The sequence below is a fragment of the Saccopteryx leptura genome, chromosome 5 (genome assembly GCF_036850995.1).
Source record: "Saccopteryx leptura isolate mSacLep1 chromosome 5, mSacLep1_pri_phased_curated, whole genome shotgun sequence".
In the NCBI taxonomy this organism is placed as follows: domain Eukaryota; kingdom Metazoa; phylum Chordata; class Mammalia; order Chiroptera; family Emballonuridae; genus Saccopteryx; species Saccopteryx leptura.
The window spans coordinates 164,877,130-164,889,190 of NC_089507.1; the positions used below are offsets into that span (position 1 = coordinate 164,877,130).

A 12,061-nucleotide genomic window follows, 5' to 3' on the forward strand; every position below is an offset into this window, starting at 1 on the left:
ACGGGGAAGGCACTGCTTTCTGGCACGCTAACACGTACTGCTCATGAGTGCCAGGATGCTGCTCCCAGCAGCACACTCAGAGGGGCTCTGTTTGGAGGAAAAGCCACGGTGGGTAGGGGACTACCAGGGCAGCCAGGAGCTGGGACAGAGTGGAGCCCCTGGCTTCACATGAGCGCTGGGAGAGGAGGCCAGCAGTCAGCAGGGCAGAGGCCCCGAGCTCACGTCTGGCTCTGCTGCCAACCAGCTGTGTGGTCTTGGACAAGCTGCTTAACTGCTCTGGGCTTCCATGTGCTCGTAAAATATGCGTAACCATAGATCAAAAGGTTCTTAGGAAAAATAACAAGTTCTGGGAAGGATGTGGGGAAATCAGTGATGGGAATATAAAATGGTGCTGCGGAAAAGTCTGGTGGTGTCTCAGTCAGTTACACACGTAATTACCATATGACCCAGCCATTCTCCTCCCAGGGATCTACCTAAATAACCTGGCAACAGGCGTTATAGCAAATACTTGTACCTGGATATTCAGAACAGTATTATTTGTAATAGCCAAAAGGTAGAAAAAACACGATGCCCAGTGAGCTATGAACAGACCCACTCCAATAGTATACCCACACAACGAAACATCGCTCAGCCATAAGGAAGGAATGACATACCCTTACCGGCTACAGCATGGATGAATCCGGAGGATGCAATGCCAAGTGACAAAGGACCACCTGTTGTGACTCCATTTACATGAAATTTCCAGAATGGGCAAATGGAAAAAGAGAAAGCACAGAGCGGCTGCCAGGGCCATGGGGAGGGGGAAGTGGGGGCTGACTGCTCTGCTCTTGGGCCAATGCAGACATTCTGTAACTATAGCAGGATGGGCGCACGACATCTGACCGTACTAATGCTACTGATGGTATCAGGGGTCTCAAACTCGCGGCCCGCGGGCCACATGCAGCCCGGATTGTGCTTGTTGTACTGATTTTTTTTTTTGTTTTCAACTGCAGTGAGAAAAGTGTTGCATAACAGTTGCCTTTTGTAGACCTAGTGCGGCCTGCCGAACAGCTGTGATCTTGCTCTGCGGCCCACATGCTGAGTTGAGTTTGAGACCCCTGATACGTTAAGGGTTAAAATAGCTGATTTTATGTGTGTGTGCATTTTGCCACAATAAAACCCTCTACACACCGCATTTATTTATAGCAAAGACTGTGACTCACCATAATTTAAGGAGTGCGTACGGAAAATGTATGCATACAAGCAATTATGGAAGAGTTGGAGAAGGTTGCCGGGGATTAGAGGAGGCTACATATGAAGTGCTTGGGCAGAAAGTAACTGCTCAGAAAACTCCAGCTTCCCTCACATTTCCTCCTCCTGTTACAGAACTCAGCCCTGTTGACCACGCCCTTTCATCCATCACATCCTCCTGCACCCCGAGGGGCTGGTGGGACAGGTTAAGGTCTATCAGCTGTCTACTGTGGATCAAGTGATTCCCTACCTCCCTCTACAGCCCGAGACCCCAGGGACAGAACTCCAGAGCTTGCCTTTAACGCCTGCTACCTGACTTCTCTGAAATGCCATGATTAGCCCTGGTGAACACAAGCTTCGTGGGTCAGGGGAGATCCACAAAGGGCAAAGGAACCACTGGGTATTGGTTTCAGTGACTACTGGAGTGAATGTCACTCAACAAGCAGATTGTGAGCATCCCCTTGGCAAGCAGATGCTGGCCGTGCAGGAGGCCGGTGGCTGATGGAGGTGATTCCACTGAAGCACAAACAAGGGTCCCTAACCGGGGAACACCTGAGAAGGTTTCCTGGAGGAGGTGACACCTGGAGGAGGTGACATCTGAGTGAGTCTATTACATCACCTGGTTCCTATATGGAGGAAGTTTTCATGTTAAATGAAGGGAAAAAGAAGAGAATTTGGGGAGAGTCAGGCCTTGTGCCTGGTGACTTGGTTACATTTTCCTTTTCCAAATTCCCATGGTCTCAGAAAGCATGTTGGGCTCAGGTTCAAGTACTGGGTCTTCTACTTATAAGTAGGGTGAGTGGGCAAGTTACCTGGCCTTCCTGTGCCTCAGTTTTTTCATCTACAGAATATGATTAATGACAATGACTCAAAAAGTTGCTTGACAGTTAGATGAGGTCAGTAGAGCCCTCAGCATGGGAGACCTAGGGGAGGGGTCATGTATAGGAGCTATTCTCATTGTATCCACTCCCTTTATACTTGGCTGTGGCTTTGGGGCTGCTTAACTGACAAGGTGGCCTGTAGGAACCCATTGGCTGCATTCTTCCCCAGCCGAGTTCAGCAGAAGCTCTTTCAGACGTCACGTAGTGGTGAAACGGGCTCTTTGTCCAGAGGGCTGGGCAGACCAAGCTAGCGGCCCCCATGTATGCAGCTCCTCTTGTCATTGCTTCATGTTACATGGTGTCTGTTGTCTCCCTTTAATCTTATCTTCACCCCAACCCTACGTGGTAGTTGCTCCCCCTTTCACTTTAGAATTCAGGAAACTGGGGTTCAAAGTGGTAAAACAATTTGCTCAAAGTCATACAAGGCAGTCAAACTCCAGGTCCACACCCCACCCACCCCCTGCCCAGCATGGGGGACAGGGGACGAGAGAGAAGAACTTGGGTTGCATCCCTACACCAATGCTTCCCAGCTGAGCCTGAGTCCTGGGCTGCAGAACGAACCTGACAATAGGGCATATCTCACAAGGATTAGACGCAGGAGGCTTACGCGTGATAAGCTTCATACATGATAAGCACCCATTAAACGTTCACTTTTATTATTAGTGCAAAAATGCCAGGTCCAAAGCGGATGCCACAGAAGGGAGGGAGCTATCATTAGCCACCATCTTCTGCAAATGTCCCAGCATCAGTCTCTTTCCATTTGCCTGACACATGGGACTCAAGATAGTACTTTAGAAAGGGACTCTGCTCTCTGTTGAGTCCTCTGTCCCACTCATCCTGTGGCTTGTCAGCCCACCCACGGCCCCTGCCTTTTCTCTAAGCTCTGCCCTCTCTGCCTCAGGAGCGGTCCCTCTAGTCACACGCAGATGCTTGGTCCAGAGGTGGATGCCTGACCTGATCGGGTTCAATCACCCTCCTCCCCCTGGGGAGTGCTCAACCCAACTGCTGGGGCTCCCGTGGCTCACGATCTGCCGAGGACAGGATGTAACCAGGGCCCTGTGGTTGGAGACACTGTGAGACCTGGGTTTCCTGTCTCCTCTCCCACTCCTGATCCTAGGTTCCGTGAAATTGGACTTCAAGGCCCATGTGTGGGCTCTGGGACATGCCTGGGGCCTCTCTAATCAACCTCCCCCTTCTAATGGAGCAATGCTGAGCAGAGGGAGCTCACAGGGTTTGGACCCAGAGAGACCTGGGTTCAAATGCTGTCTCTGTCACTTACTAACTGGGTGACTGTGACTAGTGGCTCAGCCTCTCTGAGCCTCAGCCTTCTCATTTGCAAAGTTTCTTTTATTTGCAACCAATAAAACCACACTCTCTAAAACAGGGGTCCCCAAACTACGGCCCGCAGGCCACATGCGGCCCCCTGAGGTCATTTATCCGGCCCCCACCACACTTCTGGAAGGGGCACCTCTTTCATTGGTGGTCAGCATCCATATCCTGTGCTCCTGGAGTACTGTATGTAGCAGCGTCGCTCACGTACAGTACTACTTCCGGTGACGCGGGATGAACGCGTCACGGCTCCGGAAGCTCATGATATCACTTGTTACGGCTAGCAGTGACAAATATGGAACCGGACATTGACCATCTCATTAGCCAAAAGCAGGCCCATAGTTTCCATTGAAATACTGGTCAGTTTGTTGATTTAAATTTACTTGTTCTTTATTTTAAATATTGTATTTGTCCCCGTTTTGTTTTTTACTTTAAAATAAGATATATGCAGTGTGCATAGGGATTTGTTCATAGTTTTTTTTTTATAGTCTGGCCCTCCAACAGTCTTGAGGGACAGTGAACTGGCCCCTGTGTAAAAAGTTTGGGGACCCCTGCTCTAAAACAACCCCTCTGAACAATGCTATTATTATTTCCAGTTCACCAATAAGGAAAGCTGAGAGAGAGAAAGAGAAAGAGGAAAGAGAGAGAGTGTGTGTGTGTAAGTGACCTGGTCAAGGTCAATGGCAGTGAGTAGGGGCTAGAGGGAAACCCTCAAGGCCAGCCCACGGCCATCTCACTATCTGGCTTTGCTCTGGTGCTAGGACACTCACTCCCCTGTACCTCTCATCATTTTTATATTTCACAGATGTCCCCTGAGGACCACCAGCTTAACCCCTCTGGCGGTGCAGAAGAGGAGGCCCAGGAGGTGGGTGGGGAGAGAGGAGCTGGGGAGAGGAGGGTCTGAGGCTCCCCCAAAGTACACCAGGGAAGCAGTGCCCTCTTCTGGCCTTTGCGTTCTCTGCACCCCACAGCTCCTTTCGCTCACTGGTGGCTAGGGTCCAGATTTCTTCTCCGGGTCACCGCCCCAGTAGGCTCTAGAACTGGGAGGACTTCGGAGGCAGTGGCTGGGAGCTCCTGAAGGGAAGGGCTGTGCTATTCCCTGAAGCTCTAGGAATAGGCTCTAGAACTGGGAGGACTTCGGAGGCAGTGGCTGGGAGCTCCTGAAGGGAAGGGCTGTGCTATTCCCTGAAGCAGCCCTGACCCGACATACAGTAGGTGTCCAGAACATGTAATGAATACTCTCTCCCATTCCATCCTTTCGCAGATGAGAAAGAGTGACCCAGAGAGGAGTGGGGACTTGCCTGAGGGTCTCTGGATGCCTATTCCTAGGCCAGGGCACTTGCTGCAGTCCCCCAAGAAGATTTGTGGGTAGGACACTTCCCTGGGTAGGCGCAGAAGGAGCCAACTACCCGTTGGGCATCATCTGTAGGTGATGCAAAGATTCTAGCAGGGGGGACTTGGCCATGTCCTCCTGGCCAGGCCTGCCTGGCAAAGTTAGAGGGCTGTGGCATCCCATCATCCCATCAGATGGGCAAACATACACAGACACACAAATGGGGCAGATACACACACCTCCTGAGAGGCGCCTCACACACCGACACACCCACGGGCCCGACAGTCCCGGGAATTTCTGGGGCCTGCCATCACTGCAGTTCATCCCCAGGGAAGACGTCCCCCTGACCTGGAGCAATAAGGGGGTTCAACAGCGGCCACTATCAAGGAGGTCATCTGCAGGTGCCATCAACTCTCTGGGGTAACGTTTAAACGCACACTTCCAGGTAGGAACCTATTTCTGACATGGATCGCTGGAAAAGTGAGAACCTGTCCATGGTCAGGGGACACTCTCTGACAGTCTTAGGAACTCCGGGGTCACAGTTGTAGTCGGCTGCTCTGGTGCCTGCTCAGCCACACAGCGGTCTGTAGCTTCAGCAGCTGGTCCCCAGGAGAAGCCAGGCCAGCCTCCCTGGACGAACGGGCAGGGCCTGGCCCCGAAGGCACAGGGCGATGGTGGCTCAGGACGGGTGGTTCTTCCACCTTGGCTCTCAGAGATGGAGCAGGAAAGGGAGCATTTAACTTCCCTTGATGTCCTGAGATACTGGCTTTGAACTTACCAGGTGGCATTGCTGCCGCTCAGCAAACAGACCGCACAAATCCAGAACCAGAACCGGTGGCTGGGAGAAGCGGAGGGTGCTGCCTGCCCTCTGGCGCCCTGCTGGCGCGAGTGTATGGGGAGGGAAGGTTGCGGGAGGTGGCACAGGCGGTACACGAGATGGCACAGGCAGGCAATGCACTACTCCCTACAAACTCCCGAAAACCAAGACTCAGAGAGGCTCTGTGACTAGTCGGAGGCCACACTCCACTAGGAGGCGACTGAGCTGGGATACTAGCGAGTGCAGACGATAGTGGAGTGCTGATTGGTCAAGTTCACGTCCCAGTGGTATCCCCCCCCAAGTTGTTTGACCCTGTGGGCCTTGAAACACGAGGTAGAAAAATAACACTTGCTTTATAGGACTACCATGAGGGTGTGTGGTGTTTGCACCTGGCGGGTCCTGAGTACCATGAGTACCGGCCTTTGTACTCAGAGAGGAAGCTGCTGTCCTGACTGTGGCCTTGTGGTCCTAAGGCAGCCTGACAGCTACCCTCCCCCCGCCTGTTCCTTAACTTTCTCCCCCTGCTGCCAGGCGGCCCTCCCCCAGATCTGTGCGTGTCTCCCTCCCCTCATTCCCTCCCTCCCTCCTTCCAGCCTCTGCTCAAATGTCACCTCACACACACACACACACACACACACACACACACACACACACACCACACACACACATTCTCTCTCTCTCTCTCTCTCTCTCTCTCTCTCAAACCTCCAACCTGGCCTTGTCTTTCTCTGCAGCTGCACCAGGAGGCCTCCTGCACTGGTTCCTTCTTCAGCGTATTTATTGTTCCTCTCCCTCTACTGAGTGCTTACTCCAAAGGGAAGAGCATTGAATTTGGTCTGTTTTGTTCACAGCTCTATTCCCAGTGGGTCTCCACAGGGGGTGACTTTACCCCCCAGGCGACATTTGACAAGGTCTAGAGACATTTTTGGTTGTCGCAGCGGGAGAAGGGATGCTGCTGACATCCTACAATGTATAGGGCAGACCCCCTCAAAAGAATAACCCATCCCCAGATGCCAATAGTGCCAGAGCTGTGTGCCCTGCACTCACAACGGTAGCTAGCATGTATACAGTAGGTGCTCACAGGTGATTGTGAGGGAAGAATGAAGAACAGCTGTCATGTCATCAGCCTTGTTATTATTTGAGAACGAATATAGTCCAGAATAATCTTTAAGAATGGTCTATATTTGGGAGTTGATGGCCAATAGGTCATACCGGTGACCCATAACTTCTTCCCCCTGGTCTGAGCTCTGCCCTCGGCAGCACCCAGACCAGGCTGCAGGCTGATGACCACTGCTGGGCCATCATGAGCCAGGACCAGTCCATGTTTCAGGTCCCCTGAGAACCTGAGTGATGCCAGCCTGCCCCTCCCCACATAAAGCCTGCCTGTGGGCTCCCTGGGCAGCGACTGTCAGTTCTTACCCCCTGAACCTCCAACACTCCCCCCCCCCCCCGCCACTGGAAAACACAGGACCATGTGCCCTACTGAGTAAGGAACCACCTGCACAGCCTTTTAGGGGCATCCCAGCTGCCTCTCAGAGCCTGGGGGACTCACGGGTCAGAATGAATTCTGGTGTGTTTGCTCTTTCGAGAAAGGGTAACAGAGGGCTATAGGATATCCAGGAAGGCACAGGTACTGACCTTCCCGTGGTGTAGCTCAGCCCAGGCCTTTTGCTGACCTCACAAATGACCACTGACAGTTTTAACTAGTCAGTTGACCAGCGCAGGCTCTTGAGATGCAGAGAACACCACCTATAGAATACATTTAACACCATGAGGCCATGCTGTCAAGGGGCAGCGTGCAAAGGAAGGATGCTTTCCCTTTGGGCCTGTATCATCTCCAGAAACAGGCTGCTGAGGCCCCGCCCAGCCACAGGACTGGAAGCTTCTGGAAGCTCCTAACACCTGTACCTTCAGCAGGCTGCCCAGGTCACATTCCCACCAGGAATTCCCACTTGAGGTTCACAGCTTTCCCTGCCCCCCCACATGCAGTTCCTTCTCCCAGGGGCCTCCTGGGGCTCCCCGCTGGGCCTTTCTCTGCAAACTCAGGAGGCTGGGACAGTGGCACCTTCTTTCTCCTCCTCTCCCCTCCTGGTCTCTCCTCCCCTCCCTTCTGCCCTCTCCCTCTCCCCTCACAGGTCCTGAAAGCTTTTAAACAAGTCATCAGCTCTAGGGTTTAGTAGCTGACATAAATGGGTACAAGGCCAGGAGTCAAATGAATGAGTGTCTAATGGAGGACTAGTAGGCAACAGACAGCTAGATTTAGGGGAACAGAACAGTATTTGGTGGCAGGGGTTTTCCTGGCACTCTTGAAGTCACAGGTAGCTGGCCCCAGCTCTGCCAGGGAAACAGGCTCACCCCAAAGCCAGGGTGGAATAAAGGAGCTGCCTGGTGCCCAATGACCACCCGGGAATGTGTCGGGGGCCTGGGCGAATGGTCCTAGGGGGACAAGAAGGCTAGAAGCCTGAGGCAGAAGCTCCAACTCCCCCCAAGGCAGGGCTTGGCAGAGGCTGGGTCCCAAGGTTTCCACCTTTTGTCTGGGAATCCAAACTCGATCTGTGAGCTACCCTGACCCAAAAACTTACACCACTCCTCTAGATGAGGGTGGCATGAGGGGTCCTTGCCACATTGTCACCTCCCTCAAGTTCAGTGTCTGAGAATCTGGCTGGGGGACAACCAGCCCTGGACACCTCCAGTGAGCTCACAGGACCATCTGAAGGCAGAGAACCAGATCAAGTAATTAACCTAAGGGGCATGGGAGTAGCTGGAGAAATTTTTTGGTGAATCTACCTGTGGACCCCCATGTCCAACACCACCTTCTCCCCACTGTCCATCTCCACTTGGTGGCATCTTCCTCCTACCCAGCCAGACCCAGGCATCCTCCCTGTCCCTGCAGCCAGGCAGGGGGAGCCCCAGGGCAGGGGGACCCTCTGGGGAAGTGAGGCCACCCTGCAGACAGGCTGTGGTGAGTGGGGAATTCCACACACAGCCCAGTTCCACAGGTGGTGGTGGGCTTGCCCTGGCATTACCGGATCCCTCTGACCCGCCGCATTCAAGTCCCACCTGGGAGTCTGCCTTCAGCTTTGGAGTGGACAACAAGAACTGCTCATCAGCGCGGGCAGAGGGGTATCAGCACCTCGCTGCACATCCCGTAGACACGCACGGACACACACACACACACACACACACACAGGAGCGCGCACACACACTCACACACACCACACACACACACACCACACACTCACACACACCACACCACCCCCTTTCACCACGCTATCTCTACCTTCACCGCGCCGGCCAGGATGGGCGCAGGGGCAGCTTGGCCCCGCCCCGGCTGCGCGGTAACTGGGGGCGAGGGCGCAGTGGAAGGGGCTCCGGCGGGAGGTCGTCCTCCACCGCCCCCAGGATGGGAGAGCCGAGGTCTCCCGGTCTTCCCGGCTCTTACCTCGTGGGAGTGGCCGCCACCCCAATTCTGGTGCAATGCCCCTCGCCGGCTCCGCGTGTCGGGCGGTAGGGACCGTGCGAGGTTCCCCGGGCGCCCGTCCCGTCGCGTCCCGCCGAACAGCTCCGCGCTCGTGACTGTGGCTGCAGCCGCCGCCGCCGCCGCGGGAGCCGCGAACTCGGAGAGGGAGGGTGGGCTGGGGGCGGGGCCGTGGGCGGGGCCTCCCTGCCTTCACGCTGAGAGCGCCCGCGGGCTTTGGGACCCTGCGGACGCGGTGTCCTCCCAGGGAGCAGAACACTTCTAGGGGAAGCACCTTCGTGGAATTTGCAGATGGAGAGGTGGAGACTGGGATAGAGAGTAGAGGCTTACGAACGCCGCGTAGGGCTTGGCCAAGAACCCCCAGTATTTGGTCAGACCTTCAAATTGCTGCTCTTACGGGTATTGCTGCTTAATATCAATAATAGTAACCACAATAGCAATGCTATCTAAGACTTATTGGTCACTTACTGTGCACTAGATACTGTTTACAGCACTTTGCAGATATGAAGTCATTTGACACCCCCTCCACACACACACACACACACACACACACACACACACGCACGCAACAATCTCATTTTACAGAAGGGAAAACTGAGGCACAGAGCAATGACTTGATTGCAGCTCAGGTCTCTGTGGCTCCAGGGTCTGTGCTTCTAAATCTTCATCATGCTTTCTGTCTGTGTGGTGGTAAGCAAATTACTCCTTGAAGGCAGAAGGCCAGGCAAATAGTAGGTGTGCAGTTAATATTGTTAAATGAATAACTAAACCTGTTAAGGGGAAAACCACCAACAAAACACAACAAAAAAACATGGATGAAGATGGATCAGTGATATGAAAAGATGAAAAATGGGCACAGCAGCTAGGAGATGTATTGTCCTCAAGGTCTGCACTTAATAATCCAGCAAAGATCAGAGACGCTGCCTTGTGATCCATGTCCTGCAGGGTCATCTCTCCTGGGCAGCAGCCATGTCCTTAGGTAGCTTCAGAGCATTTTGGGGGCTAAGCAGACTGACTGAGCATGCGTAGGGGGGAAGGGGGGCTGGGACAGTGGATGTCCTTCCTCGTGGGCTGATTGAGGGATGTCAGAATGCCCACTGCTTCCTGCGTCCTCTTTGATCTGTGTGATGTTGTTCTCCATGTCACCTTGCAATGCCCATGGTGAAGTAACAGTCCCATTAACTGCAGAAGGCACCCTCACAGGGGTCTCAAACTCAAATCAGCATGTGGGCCGCAGAGCAGGATCACAGCCGTTTGGCGGGCAGCACTAGGTCTACAAAAGGCAACTGTTACGTAACACTTTTCTCACTGCAGTTGAAAACAGTCTGCGGGCTGCACAAAATTATTCGGCGGGCCGCATGCGGCCCGCGGGCCGCGAGTTTGAGACCCCTGCTCTAAGAGGAAATAATTTCTAAGGGTGCTTATAGCCTCCTCCCCAGTCATTCTGCCGGAGGCCTCATCAGTGGTGTGGTTGAGAGAAAAGTGATTGGGATTAGATAGACGGGGGTTTTTAACCTTATTCTGCTCCTAACTCCCTGTGTGACCGTCGACAAGTTACTTAACCTCTCTGAGCTCCAGTTTCTTCCTCTATAACCATGGCTGCCTTCTTGGGCATGTGACTTGTGCACACAGACCTGCTTTTAGAAAGGCTTTATGCTTGGTTTAGTGATCTGCTTTGGCCATCCTAAAATTTTGGATTATTTTTGAACATGGGGCAGCGTTTTCAGTTTGCACTGGAACCCACCGATTACATAGCTGGTTGGTATAGCACCCACCTCACTGGAGTATTGTGACACTTCATTGAGGTGATGTTGAACACATGGGCTCTCCACGGAAGTTGGTTTCCCCGTCTCTGATCTGGGCCTGATGAATAATGGAGCAGCTCTTCCTCCCTGGGTCTTTTTCTATCCTTTCAATAATTCATGCATTCCACATTGGTTAAGAATTTTTATAAAACCTCAGCCTTTTCTGAATTCTGGGCCAATCTGAGCAAATCTGGTGGCTTCATGCATTAGGTCTTAATTAGAAACATACATATACATGGGCACATACAATTTTGCAAAATATACCTTGTGTTCAAGTCCAGGAAGATGCCCAATTATGTCTCGGAGTGGGGCAGGTCCAGCGAGGCCCCTTGGAAGGGAAGTGGAGATGGCTGCTCTGGGGAAAGAGGGTTGGTGGAGAAGGCCCACGTGACATGTACTGCCCAGAAGAGACTATATATCGTGGTGTTTAGTGCCCTTCCTATGGGAGGGCTTTTCTCCCTTGCCTACTTGAAGTCAGGCTTGCCCAGGGGGCATGCTTTGGCCAATGCAATATGAGCAGAAGTGACTGAGTTCTTTGCCACCCTATTTTCCCTGCCTTTGGAGAAATGAGGCAAGGTACCCTATGAGCTTGCTAGAGCATTACTCCTTCCTATTTCCAGGTAAGGAAATGGAGGCTTAAGGAAGTAATTTGCCCTAGAAGTGGCCAAGTTATAGCACTCAGAAGAACGGCACGTCCAGATTCCATCCATGTTGGCATCATTCATGCCATGAGTGACCACAGCAGCCGGAATCTCAGGCCAGCTGTCAGGACCCAAGAAGGTAGGTCAGTCTCAGCTGGGAGACCAGGGGCTACACATTCTGGATGACTAGGGCCACAGGGTCATTGGCCATGAGGTGTCCAGTGCTCAAGGAATACTAGACTTTAAGAAGCAGGGGAATGAGTCTCTGCTTTTCCTTAAGGGAGGCTGGGTCACCAGATGATGTTTCCCAGCAAGCTGGTTGGCAAGGACCTAGAAGGGGGAGGAGCTGTGCTTTAGGGTATGCTAAACTTCCAGGAGAGATTCGTTACTGAGATTTATTCAGGCTTATAAATTCCCGCTCTTCTTCTGGACTTGACCTTGCAGCTGGTGGAGGGGTTGACAGGGACATTGGCTCTGCCTCACTGGTCCCCATCAGGTTGACAGGGACATTGGCTCTGCCTCACTGGCCCCCATCATTCAGACCTCA

The 12,061-nt window shown here is 53.0% G+C and overlaps 1 protein-coding gene across 4 annotated transcripts in view; it reads right to left on the reverse strand.

Annotated features, from left to right (window-relative positions):
- Positions 1 to 9,177, reverse strand: part of CACNG5 (calcium voltage-gated channel auxiliary subunit gamma 5) — a 46,041-nt gene extending 36,864 nt beyond the window's left edge. For all 4 annotated transcript variants that reach the window (XM_066386519.1, XM_066386517.1, XM_066386518.1 and 1 more), the window contains exon 1: positions 9,033 to 9,177. The gene's annotated coding sequence lies outside the window, so the exon portion shown is untranslated. The remainder of the gene's footprint in view (positions 1 to 9,032) is intronic.
- Positions 9,178 to 12,061: the final 2,884 nt, after the last annotated feature.